This window comes from Microcebus murinus, chromosome 10 (genome assembly GCF_040939455.1).
Source record: "Microcebus murinus isolate Inina chromosome 10, M.murinus_Inina_mat1.0, whole genome shotgun sequence".
In the NCBI taxonomy this organism is placed as follows: domain Eukaryota; kingdom Metazoa; phylum Chordata; class Mammalia; order Primates; family Cheirogaleidae; genus Microcebus; species Microcebus murinus.
The window spans coordinates 83,491,595-83,499,924 of record NC_134113.1 but is presented as its reverse complement, the minus strand read 5'-3'; the positions used below and the strand labels follow the sequence as shown (position 1 = coordinate 83,499,924).

Below are 8,330 nucleotides of genomic sequence, written 5' to 3'. Positions count from 1 at the left end.
ATGGAAGTGTAAAACTGAGAGTGAGGAAAATGTAACAGAGGGAATGGCCTGGAAAAAAAAATGGGCAAAAGATGTTTTCTGTCTCTTTAAAACTTCCCCCACTCTTTTTGGGAACAGAGGCCTGCATCCCTGCCTTGAGCAGATGGTTGGGAGGGGCAGGAATGTCTTTTGTTCTTTGTGTTACCTGAGATAGCTCAGCTGAACTATCAGCTCCACCCCCCAGCCCCTGTGCCTGGCCAGTGGAGGTCTGGGTGGGTCTCCAAGGTTTGCTGAGGTCATGGCTTTATCTTTGGCAGAGATGGGATGATTAGAATCATTGAGGACAGTAGCCTAGAACTGGGGGCCCTCCCTTTCAAAGCTCATGAACAAGAGAAGGATGTCCATTCTCACCATTTGTATACAATATTCTCCTGAAAGATCTAGAGAAAAATTTTATTCATAAAAAGTTTTAATATATCAGAAAATATAACAATTTAAAATGTATATGTTCCTATTTACATAACCACAAAATATATAAAGCAAAATTTTATGTAACTATAAGGGAAGGTTAACACAGCAACAATAAGTTTTATTCCTCAGTACCTAGTGGAATAAAGACCAAAAAAAAAAAAGAAAACTAGGCTGGGCATGGTGGCTCATGCCTGTTATCCTAGCACTCTGGAAGGCAGGGGCAGGTGGATCACTCAAGGTCAGGAGTTTGAAACCAGCCTGAGCAAGAGCGAGACCCCGTCTCTACTAAAAATAGAAATAAATTAATTGGCCAACTAAAAATATATATAGAAAAAATTAGCTGGGCATGGTGGCACATGCCTGTAGTCCCAGCTACTCAGGAGGCTGAGGCAGGAGGATGGCTTGAGCCCAGGAGTTTGAGGTTGCTGTAAGCTAGGCTGACACCATGGCACTCACTCTAGCCTGGGCAACACAGTGAGACTCTGTCTCTAAATAAATAAAAAAATACAGATAGGGTCTTCCTATGTTGCCCAGGGTAGTCTTGAACTCCTGCCCTCTAACCGCGGCCTTCCAAAGTGCTGGAATAACAGACATCAGTCATCATACCTAGCCTCTGTCATCGCCTTGTGATGGAGGTGATCATCATTCCTATTTTACTGGTCAATGAAACTGGGACTCACAGACATAGTGAAATGTTCGGTATCAGAAGCTGAAAGCAGCAAAAGCAGAAGTCAGGCAAAGGATGTTTGACTCCAAGTGTAGTACTCCACGTCCTATCTCTAGCCCCAACTTCAGGGCGTTCCACCAAAACAAGCTTGTTTCGCTTATCCCGTTCCTAAATTGAGCAGCTACTAATACTCACAGCTGATAAGGTGATTTTATGTCATACTTCTGATTGGTTGATTACCATGTAAATGAAGTAACTTTTGGGACATACTTCTGATTGGCTGACTACTATGTAAATGAAGTAACTTTTGGGACATACTTCTGATTGGCTGACTACTATGTAAATGAAGTAACTTTTGGGACATACTTCTGATTGGCTGACTACCATGTAAATGAAGTAACTTTTGGGACATACTTCTGATTGGCTGACTACTATGTAAATGAGGTGACTTTTGTGTAAACTTACCATTGGCTAACTATAACCCCCCCAAAAGTATAAAACTAAAAGAAAACAAAAAAGGGGTGCTCAGAGTCTGGTGGCAGATATGCCTCTCTGAGCCCGCTGGCGAAATAAAGCTGACCCTCCGACTCTCCGTGTGCTGCTCGGATTTTTCTTCGGCCAAGAGCTGTTCACACCTGCAGGAACACTACCACTTCTCACAACTAGATATGAGCTCCTAAAGGCACCTGTCTGATCTGGAAGTGCCAAAACATCTGTTTGTCTGATATACCTACTAAATCAGATGATGCAATGATGATTACCATAATATAGGGCATGATTCAGAGTCAGGAATTCCCATTTTTCTTTCTGAAGAATTCTGAAAGAATTTCTGAAGAATGATGGAGAAATTCATGTACTAATTACACATCTTTTAAACAAACAAAAAAAATTGACCAGTTCTTTAAAGCAATTTATTCTGATTAATCAAAACTGTAGCCTTGAAGAGCTCCCAAGAAGTGCCATTTAGGGATTAGAAATAATACCACATAGAAATTCACACTTCATTGTCATGGTGAATCATTCCATAAATATCTAGTGCTTGAAATGGGAGGAAGTGAGAGATAGTAATGTGCTCTTATTGGAAAATTAAAGACTATTTGTTCTCTACTGAGAAATGCTCAGGTTTAACTCTTGCTATCTCTTTTTTTTCCCGTGAAGGTAGGTGGAGTGGATGTTGTGAGGTGCACTCAGATTCCCCTTCAGGACTGTGGAGTTTATTCCCCCATTGGTTGCCTTCTGAGGAAGAAAGTCACCTGGCCAAGGTCGTGACCCCTTGCTGAGGTAGCTCGCATCCAATGACAGCTGATACTTGATGTAAAGACCCAATCACTTGTCCCAACTCAGAACAAGTTAGAAGGGCTATTCCAGCCTCAGAGCTGCCTGAGGTCAGCCGATGTCTTTGTTTAGATGGAATCTCAGCCCAGTGTCTCACTGCCCAATCCTGCTTCATTTTCTCACTCCATAGTTACCAGTCACTCTCTAATAAACTTCCTGAATGCTAACCTCTGACTCCCATGTAATCCAACCTGCAGCAGTAGGGAATTGAGAAGGTGTTTTTTTTTTTTTTTGAGACAGTCTCACTCTCTTACCTAGGCTAGAGAGTGCCAGGGCATCAGCCTAGCTCACAGCAACCTCAAACTCCTGGGCTCAAGCAATCCTCCCGAGTAGCTGGGACTACAGGCATGCGCCATCATGCCCGGCTAATTTTTTCTATATAGTTTTAGTTGGCCAATTAATTTCTTTCTATTTTTAGTAGAGACGGTCTTGCTCTTGCTCAGGCTGGTTTAGAACTCCTGAACTTGAGATCCGCCCGCCTTGGCCTCCCAGAGTGCTAGGATTACAGGCGTCAGCCACCACGCTCGGCCGAGAAGGTGTGTTGTCATAGTTGTAGGGTGGAAGTCACAATTAGTGTACACAGTGAGTTTAAATACCAGTAAGCATACCAATGATTCTGAGCTATAGAATACTAAAGAGACTCTAAAGACACTGTAGTTATTTAGATCAGTTCTTAAACTTGGGATATGTATCAGAGTCTCTTGAAGAGGGTGTTTTTTTTTTGTTTTGTTTTGTTTTTTTAATTTGATTTCCCAAGCTTTACTCTAGACTTTCTGAATTGTGATCTTTAGGAACGGGACTCAAGATTAAAAAAAGAATTCCCTGGTAATTCTGATGAAGCCAGTATGTAGATCAGCACTTAAAAATGACTGATCAAGAAAAAAATATTTATAGATGAGAAAAAAAAATTATAGCCCTAAATGCCTATGCCCTAATTTTCACTGTGTGTACTTTTTTTTTTTTTTTTTGAGACAGAGTCTCACTCTGTTGCCCCGGCTAGAGTGCCAGGGCGTCAGCCTAGCTCACAACAACCTCAAACTCCTGGGCTCAAGGGATCCTCTTCTGCCTCAGCCTCCTGAGTAGGTGGGACTACAGGCATGTGCCACCATTCCCGGCTAATTTTTTTTTTTTTTTCTATTTTTGGTATAGACGGGGGTCTCGCTCTTGCTCAAGCTGGTCTCAAACTCCTAAGCTCAAAGGATCCACCTGCCTTGGTTTCCCAGAATGCTAAGATTACAGATGTGAGCCACTGTGCCTGGCCCCTACTGTGTACATTTTTCATGACTGAAGGTCGAGGTTCTATAGAACATGAAGGCACATGGGAAGTGCTGGGTAGGTGGAATGAGTGAGGGCATGAACCTGCCATCTTCATAGGGGTTAATTATTGCCACTCTTGTGCAGATAGATGTGTCTAATAACCCATGGGACATCTAAGCAAATATTCGCAGACTCCCTGAGCAATGCAGTGAAAAATTCCTACCAGAGCTGCCCCCACAAAGCACAAATTGCCTCAGGAAGTACTAGTGAGTTTTCCATCATTTGAGGTTATTCAGGAAGAATATGGAAAGCCTATTGTTCCTGTAGTGGGATTTCTGAACAGAGACAGAAGTTTAATTAGATTGTCTGGAACAGTCTATGATGTAAGAGACAGAATAGAGAATTTATATCTTCAGAGACAAGAGAAGAAAATTTCAGTGGGGACATTTAAGTAAGGCCTGAGTGTAGTTAGCTATAATTTTCAGCAGATCAACCTTGGATTGGTGCATGACTTTTGCTAGGCCTCTAGTCAAGAATGAGTGAGCTGGGCGTGGTGGTTCGTGTCCATAATCCCAGCACTTTGGGAGGCTGAGATGGGAGGATTGCTTCAGGTGAGGAGTTCAAGACCAGCGTGGGCAACATAATGAAGCCCCATCTCTAAAAAGAGTATTTAAAAAAAATTTTAAAAAACCCACAATGAATGAATGCTGTGGTATTCTTTCTATTTGTTAAAAAAATTAACTCCGGTCAATCTTAAATGGAAGTGATAACGTAGGAAGGCTTTTTATGTGTGTATGGAGAGAGAGAGGAGAGACAGTGCATGACTAGCCTCTTTCTCACCCTAGGTCCTGGGCAGTTCACATAGTCAGATTCCTCTGGGACTCTGATTGGCAGAGCAGAGCTGTTTTTTCATAATGAAATTCAATCTTTTTGCTCCAGAGATGAGCTCAGAACAAAAATAGGATTATACTGTCTTGCAGAACAACTCAATACAAGTCACAGTGGGATAAGTTTCATATACTTAATTGAATCTTTTTATGAATGGCATTCCTTAGTGAATTTTTAATAGAAGATATAGTGTTTTCATTTAGTAGCAACAAAAGGAAGAATTACTTCATAAACATTTTAATAGAGAATTTATATATTGAAAGCTGTGCTGCTTATTCAAGTGGTTATTTTCAGAAAGCAGATGGTCTTTCGGTATGTGGTCTTAAGGTGCTGTTCTTAAAAACTCCAATGTTCAAAGTATGTGAATGGGCATGAGAGTTTTTAAAATCATTTTTGAAAAGAAACCATTTGTGGATTATCAGGGTAACTTTTGGAAGGCAAATAAATATTCAATCATTTTGGTTTGAACTCAGTGATCAGGAAACAAAGCATGGTAGACTGGAAAGGATGATGAAACAATAATTCTTGTCACTCCCATCGACTACTTGTGTGATCATCAACAAATCTCTTTTCTCTCTGAATACTGGAATTTCTTTATCTGTAAAATGTTGGGATAGCTGGTCTTAGGAGCACTTTTGGTTGTAAAATAGAATCTCATACATATTATCTGAGAATTTAGTTTAGGACTCATCAACAAATTTACTTTCTTGGTTCTACTTTGTGTAGATGATACGCTCTTAACCACCTCTGTGAATGATGATATCTATGTCATAGAGTTACTCTGAGGATTAAAAATGAGATAATATATTCAAAGTAATTAGCATGTCACCTAGGTATAACAGAGAAAATACACAATAAAGGCCAGTTGTGGTGGCTCACACTGTACCTATAGCACTTGGGGAGGCTGAGGCAGGAGGATACCTTGAGATCAGGAGTTTGAGATCAGCCTGGGCAACACAGTGCAATCCTGTCTCAAAAAAAAAAAAAAAAGCACAATAAATGGTATTTTTATATTATGTTACAAATTATACTACCTTGACAGATTTTTTCCCCTAATCTCTTTATTACTGAGTCTTATAACTGCAGTGACAATGAACCTTGGTGTTTTCTAGGCATAAACACTTAATATTTCTAAATGAATGTTTCATTGTTTTAATAGTTATGACCAATGTAAAATTAAGGTCCCTGTTTATCAAGGCATTGAAATTTTGTGGAACCTCTCGAATCATGGATAAGTTGTATTGATATTTATGTGCAAATATTAAATGGTTTATTTAATACTTTTTATTATGAAACTAACTTACAAAACCTGGAAATAATGGAAAAATTTTTCCTCCTAAACACAATGACCATTAATGTTAACATTTTAGTATATTTCTTTAACATTTATTTCATATGTACATTTTTTTTAAACTTAGACTAAACCATATGGTAGGTATAATTTTGAATTCCGTTTTTATCAGTTAATATTATATTATAAGCATATCTCATATAATTTGGTATTCTTACAAACATTTTCATGGATGCAAACATTTTAATGATTATTCTAAATGTTCATTAATTTTATGTTTTTCAAATAATTCTGGGGGATTTTCTAGGTGTACAGTTGTATTATCTACAAATATAGATTTACCTTTTTAATAATTTCACATTCTCAAGAATTGCCAGTAGTTTGGTATATCTGATTCAAGGATTCACAGGGTGGCAGTCAGAGATAACAGGAAAGGAAGTGGACCTTGATCATGAAATGCCTTGAATGGTATGCTAACAATTTGGGGCTTTATTCTCTAGAAAGGAAGAGATGTGTGAAAAATGAAATTCAATTCTTTTTTTTCTTTTTTTTTTTTTGGTTGGCAGAGCTAGCTGAGGCTTTATTTTGGAAACAGCAGTTGAGTTGGTTTTAAGTTGGGGGCACAAGTAAGAGGGGTATACCAGGCAGTGAACTCTCCCCAAGGGTGGGCTGGGGGCTGAGGCTGAGCCTTAGGCGGGTCTCCTGTCCCCCTATATTCCCTGGCACAGTTGCCTCCCCCAACAGGCTTATTTGGCGGCCACTCGAGGGGAGGGGGTAGGCTGGAGGGGCCGCAGGGGCCCCGGCTCACTTGGGCGGGACATCGGAGGACTCGGGCACCAGCTTCCCATCGCGGGTCTCGATCTTCTTCACAACCGCAGCCCTGGAGGAGCTGGCGCGGCTGAAGGAGCCGGGGCTCCCACCCGAGGCGAAGCTGGGCGAGAAGGAGTTCAGGGCGCGGCCGAGGCTAGGGCTTGCGAGGAGGCTCGGGCTTGCGAGGCTCCCGTGGGCCGAGCTCAGCCCACCTGAGAAGCCGCTGGCGGTCTTCGTGCGGATGCTCGTGTTCGGCATCCCGGCCTCCAGCTGGCTCTCCTCGTCCCCCAGCAGCTTGCGGTAGGTGGCGATCTCGACGTCCAGGGCCAGCTTGACGTCCATCAGCTCCTGGTAGTCGCGCAGCTGCCGCGCCATGTCCTGCTTGGTTCGCTGCAGGGCGGCGCTCAGCTCGCCCGCCTTGGCCTTGGTGTCCTCAACCGCCAGCTTCCTGCGCCGCTTGGCGTCCGCCATGGAGGCCTCCAGGGAAGCCCTGCGGCCTCTGAGATCTTCGATCTCAGCCTGGAGCCGCCTGATGCTGTAGTTCATGTCGGAGATCCCCGGCTCCGTGGGACGCAGGCCATGCTCGTGCTTCTCTGCCAGAACCTCCGGCTCCCCCTCCTACGCGGCCTGGTACATGCCCCCGGCCTCGGCCCGGCTGCGGTTGGCGATGTCCTCGTACTGGGCGCGGACCCCAGCGATGGGGCTGCCCGCGTCCAGGGGGCGGCTGTTGCCCGTGGACGGGGCCACGGGTGTGCCCGAGACTTGGGGCTCTGCAACCCACGGGTCTCCTCTCCGTGCAGCCGCCTCAGCAAGGCGATCTCGTCCGTCAGCCCTTCCAGGCGGGACTGCAGCTCCACCTCGTGCATGTGAGCTTCACCCACATCCTTCTTGATGAGGGCAGATCCGTTCTCCATCTCTTGCACGCTTGTTGATCTCACCCTCGTACTTATTCTTGAAGTCCTCCGCCAGCCCCTGCGTGTTGCCAAGCCCTCCGCCTCCAGCTTCAGCTGCTCCGGGCCCAGTGCGTGCGGCCGTCGCCGAAAGGTTGCTGATGTGGTTGTCCAACATGCCCATGTCCATGCTGCTCCGAGCCGTCTTCTGCTGCTGCAGGAGGCGCCACTTGGCCTCCAGCATCTTGTCCTGCTGCTCCAGGAACCGCACCTTGTCCGATGAAGGAGGCAGACTTGTCGTTGAGGGTTTTGATCTCCTCCTCCTCCTGGTTGCGCACGGCCTGGATGTTGGGGTCCACCTCCAGATTGAGGGGGCTCAGCAGGCTCTGGTTCACCGTGACGGCTGTGATGCCCCCCACACCACCGGCCCGGGCATGGCCCCCACCCAGGCCCATGCCCATGCCCAGGCCGCTCCGGAAGCTGCTGCTGCTGCCCGCTCCGGAGGAGCTGATGCGGGCACTGGGCCCGCTGATGTGCCAGAGGCTGCTGAAGGCCCGGGGGGCCAGAGGTGGACATCCTGTAGGACTTCTGGGTCGCCCTGATGGACAGGATGGAGGCTGGAGTGGAGGCAGGCGGGCCGAACCAGGAAGAGACTAGAGAAGGAGCCAGAAACTGCTTCTGGGTTGAAATTCAATTCTTATTTTACGCCACACACAAAAAAATCATTTCATATCGATTATGG

General features: G+C 44.8%; 1 pseudogene; it reads right to left on the bottom strand.

Annotated features, from left to right (window-relative positions):
• Positions 1-6,294: 6,294 nt before the first annotated feature.
• LOC105882817 (keratin, type II cytoskeletal 8 pseudogene) lies at positions 6,295-7,955 on the bottom strand (annotated as a pseudogene).
• Between the last annotated feature and the right edge of the window lie 375 nt (positions 7,956-8,330).